This window comes from Elephas maximus, chromosome 25, assembly GCF_024166365.1.
Source record: "Elephas maximus indicus isolate mEleMax1 chromosome 25, mEleMax1 primary haplotype, whole genome shotgun sequence".
Taxonomy (NCBI): Eukaryota; Metazoa; Chordata; class Mammalia; order Proboscidea; family Elephantidae; genus Elephas; species Elephas maximus.
This window is the reverse complement of record NC_064843.1, coordinates 65,225,653-65,241,541: the sequence shown is the minus strand read 5'-3', so window position 1 is coordinate 65,241,541 and position 15,889 is coordinate 65,225,653.

Here is a 15,889-nt window from a genome sequence, read left to right as displayed (position 1 = left end):
ACCTGTATGGATTAATCTCATAAAAATAATTTTGGGTGCAAGAAGCCAGACACAAAAGGAAACATACTATTTGATTCTATTTGTATAAAGTAGAAAAAATGGCAAAACTAATATTTGCTTGAAAAGTCAAAATACTGTTTACCCGGGGGGATTAGTGGCAGGAAGGAGGCATGGATCAGGCTTCTGGGTGCTACTAATTTTCTATCAATCTGTGTGCTGATCACGCAGCTGGACTCTTTTTCTGACTTACTTGTAATCTATGTACTTCCTATTGCAGAGTTCTCAGGCCATAGACTTCTGCCTGGAAGTTGCATCCTTGTGTTCATCAGATTTCCCCAGGGGCTGACATGTTCGTGTGGGCTTCAAATGATTCTCACAACACTAGCACCACTTTACAATGGCTTGATGGTTTGTTCTAAGATATCACCCAGAAACAGCCTGTCTAGGCCAGAAGAGACCCTAGAAAGAAGAAGATCCAGCAAGCAGTCAGTACAAGCCCCCTGACAGTAGAGATAAGGATCCTGGGCACGGGGAGGTGAACGTCTTGGTGGGGTTCACCCAGCAGTTCAAGGGCTGTGTTACCAAGTGTTCTTCTGTTACTGGATATAAACAAGCAGTGACTGTCAGCCTCCAAAGGAACCTCCATCAATGCTGCCTGTCCCTTGACGCACCACTGTTCCTCGCATCTGGAACCTGGGCTGGAGTTGTGACTTGACACCATCTATTTCTGAGTCTAAATCATGAGAAACCTTGTAGCTTTCAGTTAGGCCTCTTGGAATACTCGCTGCTAGTATGCTTCCTCTTGAAGCCCAGCCACCATGCTGTGAGAAGCCCCAGTCATACAGAGAAACCATGTGCAGGTACTCTAGTCGACAGTCCCAGATGAGCTCCCAGCTGGCACATTGTTCCAGGACAAGGTGGGAGCACATCACCTTGGACATCCAGCATGATGGAGCCTTCAGGTGACTCCAGCCCCAGAAGATATCTGACTGCAACCATATGAGAAACTCCTAGTGAGAATTGCCCAGATGAGCCCAGTCAATGCAAAAAATCAGGAGAATTAAAAAATCATTGCTGTAATTCACTTACCATTTTCATGTACTTTCCTCCAGTATCTTTTCATGTGTATACATACACTGGTGTCTTAGGCTGAGTTCCCTAGAGAAGCAAAACCAAAGGAAAAAAAAAGCATATTAATATATACATACAGTTAGAGATTTATATCAAGCAAATTGTTCTCACCATTGTAGAGGCTGTAACACCCTAAGTCCATGGATCAGGAAAGAGGCTTCACCTGATTCATGTAGCCACATGGGCTGGTGAACCCAAGATCAGCAGGCCAGAAAGCAGATCTGTTGCTCACAGGCTGTGAAGATTGATGAATCCCAAGATGGGCAGGCAAGACCACAGGTAAGCTGCTATCTCAAGTCCCAAGAACCAGAGATCAGACGAACGGGAGCCAGCTGCAGGATCCAGAATGAGCAAAACCTCCCCGAACCCTGCCTGAACATGCACCCACACTTGATGCAGGCCACATGCCCAAGGAAACTTCCCTTCAACTGATTGGCTACTCACAGCAGATCCCATCATGGGGGTGATCAGGTATCAGATCTTAACAGGGAAGTGATCACCACATTATACGACTGCCAAAATACTGAGAATCATGGCCCAGCCAAGTTAACACACAACCTTAACCATCACAATTGGTATAAACCTATTGGAGCAACTGATGCTCTCTAAATATTTATATATATTAAAAAATTTGTAGAACGTCAAACCTAATACCTGGAATATAGCATATGCTCAATAAATATATAAATACACACATAAATAACTTGCCTATAATATATTGTAAATACATCTATTAAAAAAGTGTTATCCATGCAAGTTATTGTTTTGCTTTTTTTCACTTCACATTTTATCAAGTCTTTTAATTTCATCAGCCAGGTTATAATGTGTCTTGGTGTGGATCTCTTTGGGTTTATCCTAATTGGAGTTTATTGAGCTTCTTGGATACATAAATTCATGTCTCATCAAATTTGGGAAGTTTCAGCCATTATTTCTTCAAATATTCTTTCTGCTCCTCTACCTCTCTCTTCTCCTTCTGCGATTTCCATAATTCGTATGTCTATCCGATGGTGGCCCACACATCCTTTAGGCTAAGTTCTCTTTGCTTCATTTTTTTTCCTTTGTGCTTCTTATACTGAATAATTTCAATTGTCCTCTCTTCATATTCACTGATTATTTCTCCTGCCTCCTCAAATTGGTGTTAAACCCCTCTAGTAAATTTTTCATTTCAGTTACTGTACTTTTCAGCTCCAAAATTTCTGTTTGGCTTTTGTTTATAATTTCTATCTCTTGATTGATATTCTCATTTTGTTCATACATTGTTTTACTTTAATTCTTTAAATATGTTTAAGGCAGTTGTTTTAAAGTCTTTATATCTAGTAAGTCCAATCTCTGGGCTACCTCAGAGATGGTTTCTATAGCTAAATTTTGCTCTTCAAATAAGCCATACTTTCTTGTTTCATTGTGTGTTTTGTGATTTTTTTTGTTGTTGTAAACTGGATATTTGAATATTATAACGTGATAACTCCAGAAATCAGATTCTCCTACTTCCCCTGGGACTTACTTTTTGTTTTCTAATTGTTGAAGGCTATAGTAGTCAGTTTGTTTGTTTAATGACTTTCTGCAAATTATTATTCTAAAGGCCCTATTCTTTGTTGTGTGTGGTCACTGAAGTCTCTGTTCCTTTAGCTTTTGTTCACCTAGTGCCTTGACAGCTATTTTCTTGAACGTCAGGAACATTTTTAAGTTGCCCTTTTCTTGATTCAGCATTCTCTTGGTTGCTATAAACTTTTGACTGTTTTCCAGAGTTCTGACAAATTTGATTTTTTTCTGCTTGTTTTTTTAATATTTCTATGGGGGCTGTGGGAGCTCAAAGTTGCCTACTGTGCCATCTTGCTGGCTTCACTCTCCTCTCCTATTATTTTTCATCCTCATTTCCCTTGAAATGAACTGTTTTAAGTTAAAACAAAACTTAGAAGGTCAAGGGTCTTAAATTATTCTGCATTATATTTTTAAATGTGTGTAGTAAGTGATCAATCTTGTCCAAGGAAAGTTTTGGCACTTGTCCCCAGTCCTGGAAGTTAGCCTCTAAACATTTGGAATACCCTGCCTGATAAAAATGTCTTTGTTTACCTGGAGGCGTTGGGCCATACCATCTATGCTAATAATATGATTGGGGGTGGGGCTTGGGCCACACCATATGAGCTTGACTTCTGGAGGGGCTGGAGACTAAGGTCAGCCACATGCATGTTCAGCCATGTCTCTGTGATTGACCCACACTATAAACTCTGGGCACCAATGATTGGGTAAGCTTCCCTGTTGGCAAAATTCCATATGTATTGTCATGAATCACTTCTGGGAGAAGTAAGCACCGTTCATAGGACTTCATTAGGAGAAGACGACTTTGAAGTTCCATACCTGAAACTCTCCTAGACCCTGAATTATATATCTTTATCCATTGCTGATTTTAATCTATATCCTTTTACTGTAGTAAACTATACCTGTGAGTACAACAGTTTTGCTGAGTTCTTTCTAGTGAATTATTGAACCTGAAGATGGTCTTGAAGAACTCCAGAACTGCAAACTTTTAACTCAAAATTCAAGAGACCTGGGTGATAAGAATGGTGTCAAAGTAGTCGACCTCCATCAAAGACCTTCCCAAAAAATTATACTACTTAAGAGAGGGGCTGGAGTCAAGGTTTATAGACTTGTAGAATATCAAAAGAAATCTGTGCTTAGATCTGCCCCCTACCAAATCAGCTTAGGTTCAGGAACAGGAATGTTGAAGGAGAGACCTACTATTAAAGGAATTATAGACCTGCAGGGTCACAGATATATTCAGCTCTGCAATTAAGATTTTTGCCATCAACAGAAAGCACTCAGTTTACTTCTGTCCATGTGGTGCTGTAGGGAACAGTGCATCATATAGACACTACCACCAAACCAACTAAAACCCAGGCATGGATCCTAAAGCATCTCTAGATTTCCATTTCATTAGCAGTAAATGATAAGTACAATCCTAGCAGAAACAATTGAATGTCACTGAAATTCAATATTGCTGAATTGGCTCTGGTTCAAACACTATCAGCAAAAAGCATCCATAATTTAGACATCACAATTTAAATTTTGATATATTAGAGGGGGACTGAATTGGATTTAACTAAGTGAGTTTGTTGAATAATTTAAGAAGACAGCGTGAGTGACATCAGAGAACAACCACCTTCCAGGCATTGGACACGCATCATTTACAAACAATCTGCTGTTTACAGACTATCTTGTGAACCTGCCAATGGACTGTTACTGCAGTGGGTTGCCACGTGATTAATGAAGTCCTGGTAACTGCATGTGCCCAAGAGCAGTTAAGCTGCATTTTCTGAGAGATATGTTCCGTAACTCAGACTTTGCACCAAATTAAACCAAATGCGATGATTTAGACTTAGAGATTTCTCTGTGAAAATGGTCTAAAGTATAATTCTAGATATTGGGATTCAGGAGTCCATCTTTTTGGGGTGTTCTGACGCTCAATGGCATCACTCCTTTTATATCTATATTCAGTTAGGAATCTGGATTTTAACTTAGAAGATACATTTTAGTGTGTGCCCCCCCCAGAAGCAGTTGCTAAAACAAGGATTTGGGGGCAAATAGTTTATTTGGCCAGTGTCTTAGTTTCCTAGGACTATCATAACAAAATACCTCCAAGTGGGTAGCTTTAAAGAACAGAAATTAACTTTCTCACAGTCCTGGAGGCTGTAAGTCCAAATTCAGTGTTGGCAGGACCATATTCTCTCCCTGTCCTTTCTGAAGAAGAATCTTTTGTTGTCTCATCCAGCTCTGATAGCTCCAGGCACTTCTTGGTGAGGCTCCTTGGCTTGTAGATGTGTCTTAACATTGTGTCTGTCTTCTCCCTGCATGACTCTCTCTTTGTTTCTGTTCTCTGCTTTTCTAAGATGTCACTCAGAAGGGATTAGTACCCACCCTACTCCAGTATGTTAACCAATAGGAGAAGAAAAATCTTATTTTCACAAAAAATCACAGTCAGAGGTAGAGGGGGTAGGACTTCAACATGTCTTTTTGGGGGACACAATTCTATCGATTATAGGAGGTGATCCCTGGAAGCACTGGTAGGGGAGTGGGGAAAGAGACAGGGACGGTAATATCATTAAGCCAGTCATGACTGGTCACCTGTGCTCAGTACCATTAGAGAAGATGGTGTAGAACATGAGCTGTTTCATTGAATAGCAAGAGGCTGGGTGTGTATCTATTATCTCCAAAGCTCATTGCCTGAGGCTGCTACCAAAGGCAGTGCCTCCCCTAGCACTTCCAGCTGTCCGTTGAATAGGCCAAATATGTGTTTATCAAAAAAGTGCCCTCAGGAAGAGAGCCGCAGATGTTCCATTCTGTAAGGGAGCAGTTGGTGTGAAAGGGATGCAGAGGTGCATCATCAGCGTCTGCTTCTGACTAGGTTTTTCTAGAAGGTCTGGAGAGGACTCTCTGAAGCCATACCATTCCTGCCTGCTACTGTCTGCATCACTGTTCATCGAACACAGGCTTAATGGAATAAAGCAAAAGAGGGCATAAATGACTTTTTTTGTTTTTACATTGTGGATAACCTTTGTTATTACTTTCCTTCTCTTTCCACAGCTATATAATGATGTTTAGTCTGTAGGTGTTATGAAGCAGGAGTCAAGAAATCAAATAATGTATTGCATTGGACAAATCTGCTGCAAAATACATCTTTAAAGTGTTAAAAAGCAAAGATGTCACTTTGAGGACCAAGATTCTCCTGACCCAAGCCATGGCATTTTTAATTGCCTCATATGCATGGGAAAGCTGGATAGTGAATAAGAAAGACCAAGGAAGAATTGATGCCTTTGAATTATGGTGTTGGCGAAGAATATTGACTGTACCACGGACTGTCAGAAGAACAAACAAATCTGTTCTTGGACGAAGTGCAGCCAGAATACTCCTCAGAAGTGAGGATGGTGAGACTTCATCTCATGCACTTTGAACATGTTATCAGAAGGGACCAGTTCCTGGAGAAGGACATCATGCTTGGTAAAGGAGTGGGTCAGTGAAAAAGAGGAAGGCCCACAACAAGATGGACTGACACAGTGGCTGCAACAATGGGCCCAAGCAGAGCAATGACTGTGAGAATGGCACAGGACCAGGGAGCGTTTTGTTCAGCTGTACATAGGGTTGCTGTGAGTCGGAATTGATTCTACAGCACCTAATAACAACAGTCTGTAGGGCTGTTTTGGGGCTGCATTATTATTTTTAGTATTTCAAGGTGTACCTTTTCTAAACGGTTTCCTCTGTGTTGTGAAGGGCAGAAAATATAATCAAAGACAGATTCAAAGCTTATAATGATTTTCCTACACTAGGAAAAGAAGTTCAAGCCAGAAATATGACATCCAACAGGGATTAATATTCATCCTGGATTTTTAAAGTCTAAAATCAATTGTGCAAGTAGAGGACAGAGGAGATAGCAGTGTGGAAAAGGTTTTCGGACTTGAGCAGAACATGAGCTTAATGTAAGCCACTCTGCAGCTGCTAAAACGACAGCACATTTTAGTAGGAAACAAAATCCTTTCCATGCAAAATCAATGTCCAAATGGATTTAGTCCTGCTCAGGCAGTATCGAAAGCCAGGGGGAGGGAGGTTAGCACCTTTTAAGAGGCATGTTGGCAAAATAAGCTGGTGAACAATCTAAGAAAGATTTCACATGAAGAATGGCCAAAGAAACAGAAGATATTTTGTTCAGTAAAGGAAATATTCACGGGAATTCTGAAGGAATGCCATGTACAAAAGGTGTGGATGGGCTCTGTGCCACTCCAGAAGGTAAAACGAGGGCAGACTGGTAAACATTACGAGATGAAGGGTGTGGGTTTAGCATTAAAGGGCCAACTCCCAGAACTGCCAGCCACGGAGTGAAATACTTGAGGTTTCTGAAGATTCTGGTTCTGTCTCTGTTGCAAACAAATTCAGATATTTTAAAGATGTGAGCTCAGAAGAGCTAAATCCTTACCATGTTTTTGTTTTTTTCTTGCTTTGGTTCTTTTCGTTTTGTTTCCTTTGGTGGGGGTGGGGATCTGAGGCTAGCGACAATTTCTTGGATAGAAACATCAATATCCCTGAGGTATAGCCCGTATGTTATTGTAGTTTAGTGCTGTTGGGTTGATTGTGACTCATAGCGACCCTATGTATAGAGAACTAAACATAGCTTGAGCCTGTGCCATCCTCACAAGTGCGTACGTTTGAGATCATTGTTTTAGCCCCTGTGTTAATCCATCTTCTTGAGAGTCCTCCTCTTTTTCACTAACCCTCTACCAAGCATGATGTCCTTCTCTAGGGACTAATCCCTTCTGAAAACATCTAAACCAAGGAAGATGAAGTCTCACCATCCTCCCTTCTAAGGAGCATCCTGGATGTGCTTCCTCCAAGACAGATTTGTTTGTTCTTCTAACAGTCCATCATATATTCAATATTCTTTGCCCACACCACAATTCGAATGTGTCAGTTCTCTTCAGTCTTCCTTTATTGCTGTCTGGTTTGTACATGCACATGAGGCAATTGGAAAAACTGTGGCTTGGGTCAGGTGCACTTTAGTCCTTAAAGTGGCACCTTTTTCTTTTAAGATTTTAAGGAAGTCTTTTGCAGCAGATTTGCTCAATGCAGTATGTTGTTTGACTTCTTGACTGCTCTTCTATGGGCATTGATTTTGATCCAAGTAAAATGAAATCCTTGACAACTTCAGTATTTTCTCAGTTAATCATGTTGTTTATTGGCATAGATTAGGGCTTTTGTTTTCTTTATGTTGAGGTGTAATCCATACTGAAGGTTGTAGTCTTCGATCTTCATCAGTAAGTGCTTCAAGTTCTCTTTATTTTTTGCAAACAAGGTTGTGTCATCTGCATACTGCAGGTTATTATTGAGTCTTCCTTCAATCCTGATACCTCTTTCTTCTTCATATAGTCCACCTTCTCGGATTACTTGTTACGGTGCAGTGAATTGCCTTTGTATGGCCCTCTAGCCATGGTTTTATAACTCCCACCAGAATGATTTTCTGGGACTACAGAAATAAGATGTGTAAAATTTTTGCTGGGATTGGCTGGGATATGCAAATAAGGTGCCAGTGGCCCACCAAGTGGATTAGTTAGTTTTGCCACCCTACTGTGCTTAAAAGAAGCCAATCCCAGAGGTTGAGGGGTGACATCACTATAATCGAGAAAGCCAGGAAAAAGCACATCCTTTGGACCAGATTCCCTGTGGTGAGAACAGGGCTGTAAACTGCTTCTTCCCAGTTCACTTGTGGCCAAGAAACCAAAACTAGAACAAACTCTAATTTTTAAAAATTGGATGAGCCAGAACAATAACTGGAATGGGAAAAATTACCAGTCAAAGCCCTGCTAGAAACTTAATCTCCCTCTTAGAAAGCATATATGTTACATAGCAACCAAATCTCTTGCCTGTCAAATTTTGAGCAGAGGTTAAGCACAGCCGTGCTCCACTCAAAAATGGCAGCTGACTGAGCCACTTTGAATGTGTCTTGCTCTCTACAGTCCAATCTCACACATCAGGCTCCTGAATGTACTTACTGCCTCTTCTGAGTCTCCCACTTCAGGGCTTCAACCCGTAATTTTTCCTGTTCTGGTTATCATTCCAGATCACCCAAGTTGTAACAATTCAGGTCTGCTCTGGTTTCGCTTCCTTGGCTATGACTGAACCAGGAAGAGCTGGTTCAAAGCCCTGACTAAGAACCTCCAAACCCAGGAGACTGAGTGTTGTAACACTGAAGATGGTGAGAGACTGCTGGAGATGACAGCAGTATGAGATTGGCAAGGCACAAGACTGGCAGCAGCACATGATAAGTAGATGGCTGCAGTGGGCTTGCCAACGCTCAGAGTAAGAGAGCTGAGCACATTAGGGCTGGAGGCTTCCTGGCAGAGTAGGGTGCCTCTGGGCACTTACCAGCAGAACTAAAGAGCTATAACACTTGTCCAGGAAAAAGACAGAGGCCAAACTGGCCCAGTGGCAGAGACTGAGAGACCTGCCCGTGGGCATGGCCAACAAGAAACTATCCTAATCAAAGAACCGTGTCCTGAGTTTTTGCAGTTACTTACAAGTTGATCCTGATCCTGATCCTGAATTGTAACTTAATAAACCCCGTAATAGTGAGTATAGTCTGTGAGTTCTATGTGACCATTGCAAAGAATTATTGAACCCAATAGAGAAGTAGAGAGTGCTGTGGGAGGGAAGACTGATAACAGAATTGGTAAGAAGTGTTGGACAGTGACTACCACTTCATAGGAATCAGCTTTGGGCTTATGTTGATCTTGATGATTCACTTTCCCCTAAAGTTAGGTGAGGTCTTATGCCACCATTTTTACAGTCACTCAGTATACAGATTGAATAAGTATGGTGAAAGGATACAATGCTGGCATACATCTTTTCTGACTTTAAGCCAGGAAGTACCCTCTTGTTCTGTTCGAAAGACTGCCTCGCGGCCCATGTATAGGTTCAGCATGAGGACCATTAAGTGTTCTGGAATTTCCATTCTTTGCAATGTTATCCATAATTTTTTATGATCCACATGGTCCAATGCCTTTGTGCGGTCAATAAAACACAGATAAATATCTTTCTGGTATTCTCTGCTTTCAGCCAAGATTCATCTGACATGGGCAATGATATTGCTTGTTCCAAGTCCTCTTCGGAATTCAGCTTGGACTTCTGGCAGTTCCCTGTCAATGAATGGATAAAGCTATTTTTGAATTACATTAAGGAAAATTTTGCTTGCATATGATCATAATATTGTTTGATAGTTTCCTCCTTCCATTGGATGACCTTTCACTGGAATGGAAAAGAACATGGATTTCTTCCAGTCAGTTGGCCAGGTAGCTGTCTTCCAAATTCTTGGCAGAGACAAGTAAAGGCTTCCAGCATGGCATCCATTTGTTGAAGCATCTCAGTTGGTATTTTGTCAACTTCTGGAGACTTATTTCGCACCAGTGCCTTCAGTGCAGCTTGGGCTTCTTCGTTCAGTACCATGGGCTCTTGATCATATGTTACCTCCTGAAATGGTTGAACGATGAACAATTTTTTGGGTATAGTGACTCTGTGTATTCCTTCAATATTCCTTTTTTTTTTAAATTTTTATTGTGCTTTAAGTGAAAGTTTACAAATCAAGTCAATCTCTCACACAAAAACTTATATACACCTTGTTGCATACTCCCCGTTGCTCTCCCCATAATGAGACAGCCCGCTCCCTCCCTCCACTCTCTCTTTTCATGCCCATTTTGCCAGCTTCTAACCCCCTCTACCCTCTCATCTGCCCTCCAGGCAGGAGATGCCAACATAGTCTCAAGTGTCTACCTGAACCAAGATGGTCACTCCTCACCAGCATCCCTCTCCATCCCATTGTCCAGTCCAATCCCCTGTCTGAAGAGTTGGCTTTGGGAATGGCTCCTGTCCTGGGGCAACAGAAGGTCTGGGGGCCATGACCTCCGGAGTCCTTCTAGTCTCAGTCAGACCATTAAGTCTGGTCTTTTTACTAAAATTTGGGGTCTGCATCCCATTGCTCTCCTTCTCCCTCAGGGGTTCTCTGTTGTGTTCCCTGTCAGGGCAGTCATCGGTTGTAGCTGGGCACCATCTAGCTCTTCTGGTCTCAGGCCGATGTAGTCTCTGGTTTATGTGGCCCTTTCTGTCTCTTGGGCTCATAATTACCTTTGTCCTTGGTGCTCTTCATTCTCCTTTGCTCTAGGTGGGTTGAGACCAATTGATGCATCTTAGATGGCCACTTGCTAGCATTTAAGGCCCCAGACGCCACTCTCCAAACTGGGATGTAGAATGTTTTCTTAATAGATTTTATTAAGCCAATTGACTTAGATGTCCCCTGAAATCATGGTCCCCAACCCCCCGCCCCTGCTACACTGGCCTTCGAAGCATTCAGTTTATTCGGGAAACTTCTTTGCTTTTGGTTTAGTCCAGTTGTGCTGACCTCACCTGTATTGTGTGTTATCTTTCCCATCACCTAAAGTAGTTCTTATCTACTATCTAATCCTTGAATACCCCTATCCCACCCTCGCTCCCTCCCCCCCTTGTAACCATCAAAGAATATTTTCTTCTCTGTTTAAACTATTTCTTGACTTCTTATAATAGTTGTCTTACACAATATTTGTCCTTTTGTAATTAATTTCACTCAGCATAATGCCTTCCAGATTCCTCCATGTTATGAAATGTTTTACAGATTCATCACTGTTCTTTTATCAATGCGTAGTATTCCATTGTGTGAATATACCATTTATCCGTTCATCCTTTAATGGGCACCTTGATTGCTTCTATCTTTCTGCTTTGTAAACAGTGCTGCAATGAACATGAATGTGCATATATCTGTTCTTGTAAAGGCTCTTATTTCTCTAGGATATATTCCAAGGAGTGAGATCCCTGGATCTTATGGTAGTTCTATTTCTAGCTTTTTAAAGAAGCGCCAAATGGATTTCCAAAGTGGTTGTACCATTTTACATTCTCACCAGCAGTTTATAAGTGTTCCAATCTCTCCACAACCGCTCCAGCATTTATTGTTTTGTGTTTTTTGGATTAATGCCAAAAAACATTAATTAATGCTGGAGTGCAATGAAATCTCATTGTAGTTTTGATTTGCATTTCTCTAATGGCTAATGATCATGAGCATTTCCTCCTGTGTCTGTTAGCTACCTGAATGTCTTCTTTAATGAAGTGTCTGTTCATATCCTTTGCTCATTTTTTAGTTGGGTTTTTTGTCTTTTTGCAGTTGAGTTTTTGCAGTATCATGTAGATTTCAGAGATCAGGTACTGATTGGAGATGTCACAGCTAAAAACTTTCTCCCAGTCTGTAGGTAATCTTTTTACTCTTTTGATGAAGTCTTTGGATGAGCATAGGTGTTTGAGTTTTAGGAGCTCCCATTTAACTAGTTTTTCTTCTGCCTTGTTAGTAATGTTTTGTATACTGTTTATGCCATGTATTAGGGCTCCTAATGTTGTCCCTATTTTTTCTTCCATGATCTTTATCGTTTTACATTTTATACTTAGGTCTTTGATCCATTTTGAGCTCACTTTTGTGCATGGCGTGAGGTATGGGTCTTGTTTTATTTTTTTGCAGATGGATATCCAGTTCTGCCAGCACCATTTGTTTAAAAGGCTGTTTTTTCCCCATTTAACTGATTTGGGGCCTTTGTCAAATATCAACTGCTCATATGTGGATGGATTTATGTCTGGATTCTCAATTCTGTTCCATTGGTCTATGTATTTGTTGCTGTACCAGTACCAGGCTGTTTTGACTACTGTGGCAGTATAATAGCTTCTAAAATCAGGTAGAGTGAGGCCTCCTACTCTGTTCTTCTTTTTCAGTAATGGTTTACTTTTCTGGGGCTTCTTTCCCTTCCATACGAAGTTGGTGATTTTTTTCTCCATCTCATTAAAGAATGTCTTTGGAATTTGGATTGGAAATGCATAAAATGTATAGATCACTTTTGGTAGAATAGACATTTTTATAATGTTAAGTCTTCCTATCCATGAGCAAGGTATGTTTTTCCACTTATGTAGGTCTCTTTTTGTTTCTTGCAGAAGTGTATTGTAGTTTTCTTTGTATAAGTCTTTTACATCTCTGGTAAGATTTATTCCTAAGTATTTTATCTTCTTGTGGGCTACTATAAATGGTATTGATTTGTTGATTTCCTCTTCGATGTTCTTTTTGTTGGTGTAGAGGAATCCAACTGATTTTTGTATGTTTACCTTGTATCCTGATACTCTGCTCAACTCTTCTATTAGTTTCAGTAGTTTTCTGGAGGATTCCTTCGGGTTTTCTGTGTATAAGACCATGTCGTTTGCAAATAGAGATACTTTTACTTCTTCCTTGCAAATTGGGATGCTCTTTATTTCTTTATCTAGCCTAATTGCTCTGGCTAGGAACTCCAGCACAACTTTGAATAAGAGTGGTGATAAAGGGCATCCTTGTCTGTTTCCTGTTCTCAAAGGGAATGCTTTCAGGCTCTCTCCATTTAGGATGATGTTGGCTGTTGACTTTGTATAAATGTCCTTTGTTATTTTGAGGAATTTTCCTTCTATTCCGATTTTGCTGAGAGTTTTTATCATGAATGAGTGTTGAACTTTGTCAAATGCCTTTTCTGCATCAGTTGATAAATTATGCAATTCTTGTCTTTTGTTTTATTTATATGATGGATTACATTAATTGTTTTTCTAATGTTGAACCATCATCCATGCATACCTGGTATGAATCCCACTTGGTCATGGTGAATTATTTTTTTGATATGTTGTTGAATTCTATTGGCTAGAATTTTGTTGAGGAATTTTGCATCCAAGTTCATGAGGGATATAGGTCTGTGATTTTCTTTTTCTTTGGTGTCTTTACCTGGTTTTGGTATCAGGGATATGCTGGTTTCATAGAATGAGTTTGGTAGTATTCCGTCCTTTTCTATCTTCTGAAATACCTTTAGTAGTAGTGGTGTTAACTCTTCTCTGAAGGTTTGATAGAACTCTGCAGTGAAGCCATCCAGGCTAGGGCATTTTTTTGTCGGGAGTTTTTTGATTACCCTTTCAATCTCTTCTTTTATTATGGGTCTATTTAGTTGTTCCACCTCTGTTTGTGTTAGTTTACGTAGGTAGTGTGTTTCTAAAAATTCATCCATTTCTTCTAGGTTTTCAAATTTGTTAGAATACAACTTTTTGTAGTAAACCGATATGATTCTTTTTAATTTCACTTGGGTCTGTTGTAACATTGCCCATCTCATATTCGGGTTATTTGCTTCCTCTCCTGTTTTTCTTTTGTCAGTTTGGCCAGTGGCTTATCAATTTTGTTGATTTTTTCAGAGAACCAGCTTTTGGTCTTGTTAATTCTTTCGATTGTTTTTCTTCTTTCTATTTCATTTAGTTCTGCTCTAATTTTTATTATTTGTTTTCATCTGGTGTCTGAGGGTTTCTTTTGTTGCCCTCTTTCTATTTGTTCAAGTTGTAGGGATAATTCTTTGATTTTGGCCCTTTCTTTTTTTTTAATGTGTGCATTTATTGATATAAATTGACCTCTGAACACTGCTTTTGCTGTGTCCCAAAAGTTCTGATAGGAAGTGTTTTCATTGTCATTGGATTGTGTGAATTTCTTTATTTCAACATTAATGTCTTCTATAACCCAGTCTTTTTTGAGCAGGGTATTGTTCAGTTTCCAAGTGTTTGATTTCTTTTCCCTGTTATTTATTTCCACTTTTATGGCTCTATGGTCAGAGAAGATGCTTTGTAATATTTCAATGTTTTGGATTCTGCTAAGGCTTGCTTTGTGACCTGATATGTGGTCTATTCTACAGAATGTTCCATGTGCACTAGAAAAGAAAGTATACTGTATACTTGGATACTGTTGGGTGGAGTGTTCTGTATGTGCCAATGAGGTCAGATTGATTGATTGTGGCATTTAGATCTTCCGTGTCTTTATTGAGATTCTTTTTGGATGTCCTGTCCTTCACCGAAAGTAGTGTGTTGAAGTCCCCTACTATTATTGTGGTGCTGTCTATCTCACTTTTCAATGCTGATAGAGTTTGCTTTATGTATCTTGCAGCCCTGTCACTGGGTTCATAAATATTTAATATGGTTGTATCGTCTTGGTATACTGTCCCTTTAATTATTACTTGGTGTCCTTCCTTATCCTTTATGATGGATTTAACTTCAAAGTCTATTTTATTGGAAATTAATATTGCCACTCCTGCTCTTTTTTGATTGCTGTTTGCTTGATATATTTTTCCCATCTTTTGATTTTTAGTTTGTTTGTGTCTCTAAGTCTAAGGTGTGTCTCTTGTAGGCAGCATATCGATGGATAGTGTTTTTTAATCCATTCTGCCACTGTCTGTCTCTTTATGAGTGCGTTTAGTCCATTTACATTCAGCGTAATTGTGGAGAGGTATGAGTTTAGTGCTATCATTTTGATGTCTTTTTTTGTGTGTTGTTGACAGTTTCTTTAGCCCACTTAATTTTATGTGCTGAGTAGATTATATATTGTCCTTTCCTCATATTGGTTGCTGTTGATTTTGTTTCTGATGAGTCTCTATTTTTTTCTTGTATTTTATTTTGATGAGTAGGACAGTTTGTCTTCTTTGTGGGACCTCTATTTTTCTAAATTTATAACTAACTTTTATTTCTTTGTATCGCCATATCTTCCTCTCCATATGGAAGATCTATGATTACGTTTCTTAGTCCCTCTTTATTGTTTTAATGTTGTATTCTTTTATATAATAACATCGCTGTTACCCTGTTTTGAGCTTTTTTTTCTTTTTAATCTTGCTTTGTTTTTTGGATTTCCCTGTCTGGGTTAACTTCTGATTGCTCTGCCCAGTGTTCTAGTCTTGGGTTAATACCTGATATTATTGATTTTCTATTCAAAGAACTCCCTTTAGTATTTCTTGTAGTTTTGGTTTTGTTTTTATGAATTCCCTAAACTCTTGTTTATCTGGAAATGTCCTAATTTCACCTTCATATTTGAGAGAACATTTTGCTGGATATATGATTCTTGGCTGGCAATTTTTTTCCTTCTTTTTTTAAATAAGTCATCCCATTGCCTTCTTGCCTGCATGGTTTCTGCTAAGTAGTCTGAGTTTATTCTTATTTGCTCTCCTTTGTACGTGACTTTTCATTTATCCCTAGCTGCTCTTAAAATTATTTCTTTTTCTTTGGTTTTGGCAAGTTTGATTATAATATGTCTTGGTGACTTTCTTTGAATATCTACCTTATGTGGAGTTTCATGAGCATCTTGGATAGATATTTTCTCATCTTTCATGATATCAGGGAA